Below are 12,481 nucleotides of genomic sequence, written 5' to 3' on the forward strand. Positions count from 1 at the left end.
TCGTAGAAACATCACTTGAGTGTGGTGTGTGGCTGTTGTGGGCCTTCCTCTTCTTCCCCTTTGTATCAAAAGGCCAGGGGAATTTCAAACAACTGGAAAGAACAAAACCCCCAGCTCTGAATTCTGCCCGAGATCAAGTTTGTATCTAGTGAGAGATTTTACAACACTCTTGAAAACAGAGTAGAAAAGGCTTTTTATAATGGAAACGCTGAAGGACCAAGAACTGCAGTCATGCTAAGAGCTGTCGCTGCAGTATTCTTTCCTTCGTGTCCTACTGAAAATTCCACTTAATTCTCCATTTGTCATTCTTCTCTGTAAAGACAGTAATATATAGATTATAGAATTTAGGGTTTTTTTCTGCAGCCTACCTTCTAGTTTCAGAATTTTGGCTTTAATTCCTCATGTTCTCAGTAACTTTGATCACTGATTGGACTTTCCAGCTTTAGCTGGTGACGCTTTAGACAGAAGCTTCAGAAAGTTCAACTGAAAAAACATTGATTCGGTGGCTTAACTTTATCATGGAAGCTTTATGTTTTCAAGAGTATTATCCCAAGAGTACGAACACATTGATTTTGAACACAAGTGTAATGAATGATGGTTACAAAACCCCATTACTCAAACTTGTTAGAGCACAAACAACAGCTTGCTACAAACCATGTATAAGCAGAGTTTTTCTCAGAGATTTTGACCAAGAAAACAGACAAAACCACTGGATACAGCAGTCTCCAAAGAAAAAGTGTAGGTTCTCGCTCTGATAGAGACAAAAGTCAAGTTTGACCATGTGTAGATTCCTAAAAAGAGTCACTTCTGAGGCACTTAAGAACAAACAGAGCTGCCCTACTGCTTTTACTCTTGGTTGTATCCATGAATAGCATCTGCCGGGGAAACAAGACTGACTCCAGAACTTCAGCTGGCTCTGTACAGATCAGTCCTCAGCAGCAGAACTGCTCCTGGCTCAGCAGAATGACGATGGTAGAAGGAATTCCAGGCAGAGGAAAGGAAACTGAAAAGGAAAGGAAACCCAAAGGCCTGGGGATGAGCTGCCAGGCCAGGGTGGATCTGTGGCTCAGGGCAGGGCATCCTGCCCAGCCTGAGCCCCCAGCTGGGAGACAGGAGAAAGTCAGCACCGTGCAAGCTGCAAAAGCTAAGCTGGATAATGCAGCCCCAATTATTTTCTGTATACCAAGAGGAATCTGTAATGAACCTCTAAATAATTCCTGAACTAGTAACCACTGAGCTGTCCTGAATGAGACTGGGGAAATGCCATTCCATTACCACCTAAGCACTGCACACTCATCTACGGCGCTGCTTTGGATGTGATGGGGGGCAAAAACCTGGACGATAGCTACAAAATTTCATATCAATGTTTTGGGGCACAGAGGAAAAATCATGGATGTCTGCTTAGCTCCATCAGGAAATGCTCTGTGTGTGTGTCTGCAAGGCTCAACTTGCAGAAAGAAAACTTATTGATCACTAATCTTTAATAGGCATCAGTCTTTGACATCCACTTTCTCAGGGGTTTAATTTCAAGAAGCATCAGCTCACATCAACTTTCACAAAAACACCACAGAATCCATCATTTCCCTAACTGCTAAGTAAGAGCAATGTTCAGGAGAGTCAAACGTGCTCTAAGGCAAGAGCAAATACCCATCAGAAATGCCATGAAAGAAGGAAGGGAAAGGCCAACTAATGAATACCCAACATGCAGCTGCAGCAGAAGGGACAGGGAGAAGTGAGAGGGACATCAAAAAGCTCATCCTGATTAAGCAACCATATGACAAAGGAAAAAACCTGCACTAGTTGGGCGTGGTTTTTTTCATGATTAAATGCTAAATAATGGTAAGTATTTGGCAGAAGTACAGGCTCCGTGAGAATACAGCATTTACAGTTCTACTACAGCAGCTTTCAGTTTCTCAAGGTTAGCAGATTCATTAAATCAGTGATTTTATACAGGTGGAATTTTCTTTTTTGTAATTCAGTATTACATAAGGCTGAACTGTCTTGTCCTAATACAGAGATAAAGCCAAAGGTCCTCCTGAACATGCATTGTAGGGAAATGAAAACCAGGGAGTTTGGGTTATGAAAAGAAGCCATATGACTAAAGAGTGAATCCATGTTCCAAAACACCCACACAGACAAGAGCTTCTGATGAGAAAAATGATCTCTGCAAAGCTAAACTGCACAGATTATTTCCATGAAAAGGTAGAATCTTGCAGATTATACAATATTTACTGTGCTGGGATTAAAAAAAAAAACACCAACAAACAAATCCAACCTTTTATATTATCACAGTATGAATAATTACTTGATTGTTCAATGTCAATTATATAAAAATCACTAATTACTTAATTGAATAATTGCCTTCTTTTAGAATTCACATAGGCAATGATGTTTGCTTGGTTTTCCCAGGACTGTTTCTCCCTTGCTGCTGGCGAGTTTTGGGTACCTTCAAAATGAGGTGCCACCACCTGTGTGTGCCAGCAAAGCAGTTGTGGCTTACCTTGGCACTGGAATCCTTGCTTCCCAAATCCCCTGCATAAAGAAGGAAAAAAAGTGTTTGGTTTTAATTTCTACTCAATGGTCTCTAAAAACATAAAATTCATATTAAATTACTAAATTAAATTCATTCATTAAATTAAATTCATATTAAATTACTTCAGGTTTTGCTACAACAGCAACAGATTTTCAAATACACAACACAGACCAGCCCACCCATTTCAAAGCAGAGAGCAATAGCTGCCACCAGCTATGTAATTTCAGCTTCTGGCAACCATTTTTTAATTATTATTTTACAAGCTATTTTGGATCTACAATTATCACCATCTGTGATTGCTGCATAATATTTCAACTGATTTCATGCCACATGTATATTTAACAGCCACATAAAATAGTCCAAGTTCCAGCAAAGGCACGTAAAACAAACCAGACTTGGGGCTTCATCCGGATTTTGGGATTCAAGCTGCTGTTGTGAGGCTCAGCTAGAGTCCAGCCGTTTGCTGGATGGAAAGCAAGCAGGTGAAAAGTTTTGCTTGTTTCAACATAAATGAGAAGCCAGGCCCCTGATTTTCATACTGATTATTCTCCAGCTTCCTTGCTTCATTTCCATAATGAAATACAAGTGTGTGTGCAACACTTCTGCAATGAAATACAAGAAATAAATTACTCTCATCATACAGCACAACCCTGTCAAAAATCTAAATTGCCCTAAATCCTTAAAAATCATTACAAATTAACCCCAAAATAAAAAGTTTAATCTCTAACTAACAAAAAACCCCCAAAACCAAATAACACTAAAGAAACGCCACCATAGAACCAACTACCAGCAAAAAAACACACTACACTCTTTTCACTAACAATTCTTATCAGATCACAAAAATGAAACAGAAATAAAAAACAACCATATAGAAACCCACACAGCAAATCACAGAAGCCACTAAAAAAATAAATCCAACCAACTTACTAAACTCCAAACCGTACAACAGACACTGACTGTTACTAAAAAAAAATAACCAAAACTCTACCTCTACACTAGCTCATAAAGAGCAACCAATACTCTATAAAACTAACTAAAAAAACCCCACCAACCTAATTAACCATATAAAAAAATCTAAACCACCAAGAAATAAAAAATCACTACCAAAATAAAACTACCTAAAAAATTCCACCATATAAATACCCATGTTCCCAAAATAAAACTAATAAAAAACAACCAAATACATAAAACTACAAAAAAACACTTCCATTAAAAACAATACAAAAATTATTCCTAACTCAATGAACTCACAATGCCTCAACCATCAAAACAAAAATACCACCTAGAAATAAACAGGATGCCAAAAGATAAATGTAACCATAAACAATATCTCCCAAAGGATCTGTAACCATAAAACATACACTACAATCAAACCAACCAAAGAAATAAAATCCCTATAATAAACTATAATGCAGATAACAATATTTTAAAAACCTCACGAATTAACTCCAGGACACTACCTGAAACCCACCAAAACAAACACTACATACGCTAATAAGAGCCACCAGAACAGAATTTAAAACCTACCCGCGACTTCATGCTACGACCCATAAAAAACACTGTGAAACTTAAAAACATGTCCTTTAAAAACATAATACACCATCAAAAAAAAAAAAATCCAACAACAAAACTCAATCCAAATAAATCCTTGCCATCAGCACCTGAACCAAGAACCATAACACTCAAGAAGCACACCATGTCCCTTAGCATACACCAGCTACGAACAAAACAAAACGATACAACCAATTCCTAAGAACCACCTCCAAACCGCTACACCAAGGACCTTCGGAAAATGAAAAGCCGCGCTGCCGGCACCGGGCGGAGCGCGGCTCCCGGCAGGAAAGCGGCTCCTGCGGCAGGCAGAGGCGGCGCCGCGCCGGGAGCCCCCCGCCCGCTCCCCCTGCCCGGCGGGGCCGGCACCGGGTCCAGGGGGCCCCGGCGGCGCCCGAGCCCCGCGCCCGGAGCGGACGGAGCGGCCGGCACCGGCCGGCACCGGCGCAGCGCCCGCGCCGCCTCTCCCGCCCGCCGGCCCGGCAAAGCTCCCCGCGGCTCCGCACGCCTCGCTCCGGCGCGGCTCCGGCAGTCCCGCGCCAGCCCGGCCGCGCCCAAGTCCCCTTCCACCTCGGCAGCTCCCCAGGCAACGCCAGCAGCTCCCGCGCCACAGCCTTGGCTGCCGGGCCAGGGGCAGAAGAAGCGCCCTCCAATGCAGCGGCACAGCCCGATTCCAACCCTTCAAACGCTGCGAGAGCTGCAGCCTCCTTCAATTCAACCCCCGGAACTTACGCCACACTCAGGTGCTCGCCTCACTTCAACAAGGGCAAATAAATGTGTTCTCCCCTTCAGTTTCATCCCCTATAAGAGCAGAAAAGAAGGGCTTGTCCTCAAATGAAATCCCTCAAGTTGTGGGAATCTTTCAAACCAGAGGGTTTTGGGAAAGCTGCAAAAGGCAGGCTTCAGAAACAGCAGAACTGCGATTCGAGCTAAGCATAAGACTTGTCAGCAGAAAAATTATATAAGAAGTAGAGGTTAACTACAAATAGAACAATGGGCTGTGTATTATCGCTTGTCTGGAATAACTCCCTAAGCCACAGAAAAGTGTATCTAGCGAGATGTTAGGAAGTTCTAAGCTTAAGAATGGAGCCCTGTGCATTGTGCTTTAAGGCTTACGAGCAGGCATTGCATTGGAAAAAAGCGAGCGTTGTTTTAACCAAAGGTACGTGTGCTTGCAGTGGTGGGATAGAACGGGTGTCAATATGCTTTTGCTTCGTGTGACTGGTCAAAAAACTTTAAAGTAAATTCTAACATTAACTTCTTGGTCTGCTGGCGGGGATGTGAGCTGCTGGCACCTTCCCATTGTCATAACCATGTCATGAGAGTGATGCAAAAAAATAAAACAGCTCGAGACGCCTTCCTCAGCAGTCCCGTCCCGTTCGTGATTTGTACATAGACCCCCGGCTGGCGACAGAAATGATGGGGAAAGGGGGATTTTTACCTCCATCCAAATCCTTTAAAAGTAGGGACAACAGGGCTGCCCACCCAAATTTAAACCTTAGGGTGATGAAAATGGTGTGTGGGGGGGGTTACCCTCAAATCAAACCCATCATACGACAACAATATTTCCCCCCTTCCATTTAAAATAGAACACAGGGATTCCCTGACACCCCTGGGATACCCCTAACATCCTGGAAAAGGCAGGTTTTCCTTCAATCAATACCCTCAAAACCACACGTGAAAGGGGATCCCCCACCAGTTCAGACACGGTCAATAATGGAAGACAAGTCGCTACCCTCAATTTGAATTTCTTTTGTACTCAAAATACTTTTTTTTTTTTTTTTTTTTTCTTTTTTTTTTTTTTTTCTGGGAGCACCGGGGAGGGATTGGCAAGATGAAATTTAAAAGGGAAAGGAGAAATGTCCCCGCTACAAATGCACATGGGCTCACCTGTTTGGCTGCCGCTACCCGGCACAAAGGTTTGTTCCTCGGCACCTCCTCTGAGCAATGCTCCAGGTATCCAAGTGCGTATCCAGGTGATCCCGCAGACCCTGTCCGAAGCTGTCACCGTCCCTGCAAGGACAGCCCCAGGAGCCGCCCATAAACTCCTCTTCTCCAGCAGCTCCCTGTAAAATCAGCTGAGGCAAAGCCCCTAAAACAGCCGCCGGCAGGAGCCGGCCCCTCCTTATCCTCACAGTTCACACCTGGGGCTGCTCTGGCTTTCTTTCCAAATGAATTTAGAGACAAATTCCTATTTTTACCAATACCTATAAAAACGAAGCACTTGACAGGATGTAGTATTCTACACACCCCCCTCCCTGTGCATTTTGGGGCAGCTTTGGGTCCCTCGGGGGGACGGCACCCGGCAGGACCCCCCCTCATTCACCACCCACCTGCTCCTCCGCCGCAGCGTGCGTCCCTCTCCTAGGGACCTTAGGGTGCCCCAAATGACACCAGAGCCCCGAGTCTTCACCCCTTTTTCCTGGCCCCCAAAGAAGGCACAGAACGAGTCTTAACAGCCCTGGCTGGCCACTTTTCTTTCCCAGGGAAAAGGACAGGTCTTTGCCTCCAGGGGCCTGTGGCCCTGAAGTGGCCGGACACCTCCAAAAATCCAAACGATCGAAGATGTGTCGCAGACCCAAGCTGCCCCCACCTCAAACCTGTGCTGCCCTGACAGTCCCAAGGGAACCCTACAAACTGACATCAGGAACCTGGGCTGGCCACTTTTCTTTCCCAGGGAAAAGGACCGGTCTGTGTCTCCAGGGGCCTGTGGCCCTGAGTGGCCGGACACCTCCAAAAATCCAAACGATCGAGGATGTGTCGCAGACCCAAGCTGCCCCCAGCTCAAACCTGTGCTGCCCTGACAGTCCCAAGGGAACCCTACAAACTGACATCAGGAACCTGGGCTGGCCACTTTTCTTTTCCAAGGAAAAAGGCTGATCTATGCCTCCAGGGGCCTGTGGCCCTGAGTGGCCGGACACCTCCAAAAATCCAAACGATCGAGGATGTGTCGCAGACCCAAGCTGCCCCCACCTCAAACCTGTGCTGCCCTGACAGTCCCAAGGGAACCCTACAAACTGACATCAGGAACCTGGGCTGGACACTTTTCTTTTCCAAGGAAAAAGGCTGGTCTGTGTCTCCAGGGGCCTGTGGCCGTGAAGTGGCCGGACACCTCCAAAAATCCAAACGATCGAGGATGTGTCGCAGACCCAAGCTGCCCCCACCTCAAACCTGTGCTGCCCTGACAGTCCCAAGGGAACCCTACAAACTGACATCAGGAACCTGGGCTGGCCACTTTTCTTTCCCAGGGAAAAGGACCGGTCTGTGTCTCCAGGGGCCTGTGGCCCTGAAGTGGCCGGACACCTCCAAAAATCCAAACGATCGAAGATGTGTCGCAGACCCAAGCTGCCCCCACCTCAAACCTGTGCTGCCCTGACAGTCCCAAGGGAACCCTACAAACTGACATCAGGAACCTGGGCTGGACACTTTTCTTTTCCAAGGAAAAAGGCTGATCTTTGCCTCCAGGGGCCTGTGGCCTTGACTGGCCAGACACCTCCAAAAATCCAAACGATCGAAGATGTGTCGCAGACCCAAGCTGCCCCCACCTCAAACCTGTGCTGCCCTGACAGTCCCAAGGGAACCCTACAAACTGACATCAGGAACCTGGGCTGGCCACTTTTCTTTCCCAGGGAAAAGGACCGGTCTGTGTCTCCAGGGGCCTGTGGCCCTGAGTGGCCGGACACCTCCAAAAATCCAAACGATCGAAGATGTGTCGCAGACCCAAGCTGCCCCCACCTCAAACCTGTGCTGCCCTGACAGTCCCAAGGGAACCCTACAAACTGACATCAGGAACCTGGGCTGGCCACTTTTCTTTCCCAGGGAAAAGGACCGGTCTGTGTCTCCAGGGGCCTGTGGCCCTGAGTGGCCGGACACCTCCAAAAATCCAAACGATCGAAGATGTGTCGCAGACCCAAGCTGCCCCCACCTCAAACCTGTGCTGCCCTGACAGTCCCAAGGGAACCCTACAAACTGACCCTAACCCTAACCCCAACCCCTAACCGCAACCCTAACCCAACCCTAACCAACCCCTGCCCCCTAACCCTGAACGCAGCTCCTTAGCTCTACAAAATGGCGGCATCCGTGTGGTCATGTGACAGGGAGCAAGATGGTGGCGCCCATCGGGTCACGTGATGGGGAGCAAGGTGGCGGTGTCTACATGGTGGGGGTGATGTGGGTAGTGGGTATTGTAATGTGCCAGGTGGAGCACTAATTAGGGGTTGTATAGGTATATATAAAAAAGAAGAAAAACTATATGTCCGGTGCAGCAGAAGAAAGTTTCAGGCTCCCGGGGAATAATTTCTTTTTTTTTTTAATAATTATTTAAAGTTTGTTTTTTATTTTACGCCCAGGGAGCCTGAAAGTTTCTACTGCTGCTTTTTGAAAGCTAGAAAGGGAAACAAAGTTAGAAATGAAAAGATGGAAAGAAAGAAAAAGACAGACTTAAGAGAGGACTCAAGAGAGGACTCAAGAGAGGACTCAAGAGAGGACTCAAGAGAGGACTCAAGAGAGGACTCAAGAGAGGACTCAAGAGAGGACTCAAGAGAGGACTCAAGAGAGGACTTAAGACTCGAGAGAGGACTTAAGAGAGGACTTAAGAGAGGAAAAGAAACAGGAAACCAATGGCAAAGAGTAAAAAATGAGAAGGTTTACAGTGAAAAAGACAGAGGGTGAGAGTGAAAAAGAGGACAAAAGAAGAGAGAAAAAAAAGAAGAGAAGCTGGAGAGAAAAAGAAATAAAGAGTAAAAGCATCAACTAGAGAGACAAATAAATAGTTAGAAATAGTGAAATAGAGAAACAGAAGAAAAGACATAGAGAAATAGAGAAGCAGAGAGAGAGTTAGAAACAGTGAGAAACAGAAACAAAGTTAGGAACGGACAGAAATGACGAGACAGAAAGAAAACTAAGAGAAGAAGCAAAGGAAGAAATACAGTGGGGAAAAAAAAATTACTAAACCACACCAAAAAAAAGAGGAGCCAAAGGGGGAGGGGGAGGGAGCGGGGGGCATCATTATTAGGGTTGATTCAACTTTATTGAATGATTTTTTTTACTTACACTCCAGCAAAACACATGGAAACGATGTATACGAATGGGAGCGTAGATACAATCCGTACGCTGACCGGTAGAAATCGCACTTACTTACGGAGCCGTATGTGGAAATGCGGCGGCAAATGCAAACACAGAACGATACGGGGCAATAGAAACCAAACGCATATTAACACAATATAACTTTTTTCTATTTACATTACATTTTGTTTGATTGTTAGAGGAAAGACCAAAACAAAAATAGCACACAGAAACCAACAGTCATCCACCGTGACCGCCTCCTTCACATTGCACGCAAACTCACTGTTGCTCTCGTTTCAACCGCTCCATTAAGCCCCTGCAATCGTTGTTCCTCGGGAACGTGGTTCCCGGGAGCCTCCTAAAAAATCCTCCTGCCTGACGAAAACCCCGGTCCCGGGACGGTCCGCCTCCGAACTTTGGCGATGAACTTCGCCTCGCGGACCGGCCGGGACAGAGGAAAAAAAAAACCCAGCCGGGGGGGAAAAAGAAAAAAAACCCCAGCTGGGGATTTTTTATTTTAAATTTAAAAAAGAGCTGAAAAACCTGAAAGGCAAAGGCCATACGCACAAGGTTAGAACCGGTCAACACACACTCACACCTGCAGACACAAGCTCTCACAGACAGACACGGCCAATCACGCTCTCTCACACGCTCTTCCGCTTACACGCTGACCGCGACCCTTACTTGAAACGCTACGTTGACGCTTCGACGCGTCTTCTGACCGCGGCTCTTCCACGTCCGGCGGTAGATTCCGGGATAACGTGTAGGGACCCGGGGACCTGCGAGACGACAGAGACGACGGGAGGCGGTCGACGAGTGACTATCTGACGGCTAGGAGCTATTCCCGCTCCGGGTCCATAAATTTTGTACCCAAAACCCCCACAGAAGACAGATGAACTGTAAAGTTTTATAACTGCTCTACCTAACCGTGACTACGCGCCTGGGCAGGGCAGCTCCGATCGTAAGTGGCACGACAGAGGCATGTACAACATAAGCCAAGGTAGGTACATACAATATATGCACAATATAAGCCAACGTAGGTACATACAGTATAAGTACATACAATATAAACCGACATAGGTACATACGACATAAGTACATACAATATAAGCACATACAGTATAAGCCAACATAGGTAGGTACAACCTAAGCACGTACAATATAAGCCGACGTAGATACAATATAAGTGAGGACTTGACGTAACTCTCCGGAAGATTAATTGTTGAGCCCTATACCCTTTGAGAAGGCGCAAGCTACGGAACTACTGCGGTCAGGTGATGAGGGTCTAATACGCTCCCTCTAGAAGTCCGAGAGAATGGCACGGGAAGAGAAGGCGCTACCGAAGGCGAGAAAGAAGATGGATGAGAACGTCTCCTGTACTTCTTCCCGTCTCAAAAAGTAAAAATGTAACGATGCCGGAATAAGCGATATCCAGGAAGGTACACGAGTAAAATATGGCCGATACTGCAGAGAACAATGCCGATAAAGCCTCGAGATGTAACAAAGGCCTATGACGCAGAAATCAATGGACACGGACGACATAACACAGACACGGACGACATAACACAGACACGAGTGGAAACTGCCTGCCAGTTCCACCTTATGGACCCAAGATTGCTAGTCCAAGATGAGTCATAGGCCGATGATGCCAAAGGAAAGAAAGCCCTAGGGCAATAGCATGTGATAATGAAATTTAACTCCTTTCAAGATGTTAGTGCCAAAGGACTTAAGAGGAAGCCTAAGAAGCTCAGTAGGCCTAGACAAGAAAGCGATGACTACGGCGTGACCGTGGCTATAGCTCCGGACGTGAAGGCGGGCTCCTCGGGTGAAAAGATCCACGACGACATCGAGAGTCGAAGAAGGCCGCCGACGCGAACCTCGCGAGGACGCGAAGACGGATCGGAACTGCCCTGCCCGGCGAAGACTCTGGTGAGGCTGAGGAGAAACCCTCTCCCTCTGCTTCCGAGGGGCCCGTCCCACTACGGGCCTCTCCTCTAAGCTAACATCTAATTGTCTCCTGTGATAGTAAAGGTTTTTCCCCTTCTCCCACCTACTGGCCCCGACACTTAGCTTTTGCAAGACGACCGGACAAAATCCATCGTCAGCCGGACGTGGACGGCGACACGTTCTCTACGTCCGCTTCGGTGCTGCCGTTTCCAAACTTCAGCTATGCGCCTCCTCACGGTACCTAAGACAAAACAGAAAATGCAACTGGCGCCCTGCAAAAGAGGAATCCCCGGAACTCTGACGCACCGCTGCCCCGGCTCACCTGAAATCTTGACGCGACTCAACGGGCTGCCAGGAGGATACCTACAAAAGGAAAAGGTACAGGCTGAGCGTGCTGCCGCATAACGGTCACCTATGAGTCACCCTGCCTAAATGCCGACTCACCCGCTTGACTCTGTTCCCTCACACGCCTAGGGCAGCAATGATACCTGCAAAGAAACAAAGCAAAAAAAACCACACTGAGATACCGAGAAAAGACCACCACCCTGACCCGACAAGTACGCCCACCTACACCTTAAGCTTGCACCCACCTGGCCTCAGACATCTGGGATCAGACACATCTCGCAAGAGGACCGCCTAAAATAAAAAAAAAAAAAAAAAAAAAAAGGGGACGCTTAGACTTTCACCAGAAACTGAGACCTGTGCGAGAACAACTGCTTCTGTCCGCTGCTCACCTGGCACACTTGGCCTTGACTGCAGCTATCTGCCTGGACTTCCTAATAATAGACAAAGAACAGTGCTGTAACATAGTCACCATTTATGCTTCCCCTGCAAATACAAACAGCAACTGACCTTCTCAGGGAAAACCCCCTGACCCAGGAGGGTCGCCCTGCCACAGATCTTAAATGTCTGCATCTGAAAGAAAGTTAGGAGAAAATTCAAACAACTGTAGGATAACTTAACAGGTCCAAGCATCCTGTGTGAATCTAGGAATACCATCTAGAATACAACTACGTCCCCCCATTCCAAATTGCAGGTCTCCAGGACTTGTGCAATTACACCAGGCTATGCAGCAGGGCAGAGCAGCTCCAGGCCAAATACCCAGACACCCGTGACACAGAACAAGACAAACAAGGGGACACAACAGGGGGAGAAAGCTCTGGGCGAGAAGAATGCCCTCAGGGAGCCAGAGACTGCAGAATGAGATGACCTAGCTGAGACTGATGGCGAGCCTCTAAGGCTCAGAGAACCCTGCAGGAACAAGATGCTAACTGAATGACCTATTCCAAGCAAGGCAGAGAAGGATGCCCGAGAATCCTAGCGTCAGAATGCTCTACGGATCTCAGCATCGGTACGAGTCCTAATCTGCTAGAACGCATCCTTGCT

At 46.9% G+C, this 12,481-nt stretch overlaps 1 long non-coding RNA gene across 1 annotated transcript; it reads right to left on the bottom strand.

Moving 5' to 3' along the window:
* Positions 1-674: 674 nt before the first annotated feature.
* Positions 675-6,379, bottom strand: LOC128811261 (uncharacterized). The gene is made up of 5 exons (XR_008438281.1): positions 5,975-6,379; positions 4,655-4,885; positions 2,924-3,135; positions 2,501-2,532; positions 675-1,003 (listed from the first exon to the last, which is right to left on the bottom strand). It is a non-coding gene; the product is annotated as an uncharacterized LOC128811261 (long non-coding RNA).
* Between the last annotated feature and the right edge of the window lie 6,102 nt (positions 6,380-12,481).

This window comes from Vidua macroura, chromosome 9, assembly GCF_024509145.1.
Source record: "Vidua macroura isolate BioBank_ID:100142 chromosome 9, ASM2450914v1, whole genome shotgun sequence".
Classification (NCBI taxonomy): domain Eukaryota; kingdom Metazoa; phylum Chordata; class Aves; order Passeriformes; family Viduidae; genus Vidua; species Vidua macroura.